The following is a 1,177-nucleotide window of genomic DNA, read 5'->3' as shown; positions in this document are numbered from 1 at the left end:
GTTATGTGAGACACGCTAGTGGGCGAGTTTACATGCAAATGGCAACCAAATGTCTGAAACATAATGAAAACGATCCGATCCAAATTAGTTAAAATTTTGTTTACCTCAGAATTTTAAGGGAATCATATGATATGCCATAGGTGAGGGCAGTGTCACCAATGGTGGCACTGCCGTAAGTAGTGACTTATCGCCGGTACAGGTACTGTAGGATAGTGTGCCGATAGGTGGCGGCAAAGCCTGTTAGGTACCGGCATTCCCGTCAGTCTGACAGCTTACCCCTCGGGGAGAAGCATGCTGACAGCCACGGAAAGTCAAATCCAAGAGGGAACCAACCGCCACGATCAACAAATGCAATTACACAGCAGCATAATGATGAAATTCATGCAATGTCCGTCCCAGAAAGGCTAGGATATAAAGAGAGGTGACGGCATGGAATAGCTATACCCATGCACCATATGAGCATTCCCTAAACAATCCCCTGAACAGAGGCAATGGCAAGGAAGTCAAGCTCAGAAAGAAATCTGTATTCAATACGATGGTTATCCCAACATGGAAGAGTCTCTAGACAGACACACTCTAGGCCGCCACACCCTGAATCCCAGGAAAGTTAGACTCTAAAACAAATGCCACGCCGTCAGAGACAGCGAAGCCAAAATGAAATAAATATAGGATGCCGCAGGTCGATCTAGAAATCTCAGAGGCTAGGAGGTAAGGGCAGTACAAGTAAGTCGGCACACCGACATGTTGAGATCACCCTTCGCAAAGGGGAGCTCCAATGGACTGCGCAGTCCTAGCATGGGAGATCACGAGCGAATGCAACATGGCGGACCAGCGGATTCGCCAACGAGGGCTAGGCTAAGCCTAATAGGTCGAAAAAACCGCGGGATCGAAGGCAGGCGGGCATAGGGGCTCAGTAAACTAATATAACCGAGCTAAAACCCCTCTGAGGGTAAAATGGCCGCTGCCAACGAGTCCAGTAAGAAAGATCTGATCGTCATCGGTGAGCCCTTCTCCAACTAAAACTTTACCACTCTCTCAGCTAGACTAGCCGGGACTGACACGCACTAAAACTTGAACTTGAACTAAATTAATGCATAATGTATTCACAAAACAGAGCCCAAGGCATCATAATGCTAAAAATGTGACAAATTCGTTAGGTGATTTGTATGTTTCCTAA

This window comes from Palaemon carinicauda, chromosome 38 (assembly GCF_036898095.1).
Source record: "Palaemon carinicauda isolate YSFRI2023 chromosome 38, ASM3689809v2, whole genome shotgun sequence".
NCBI classification, from domain to species: domain Eukaryota; kingdom Metazoa; phylum Arthropoda; class Malacostraca; order Decapoda; family Palaemonidae; genus Palaemon; species Palaemon carinicauda.
This window is presented reverse-complemented; position numbering follows the sequence as displayed.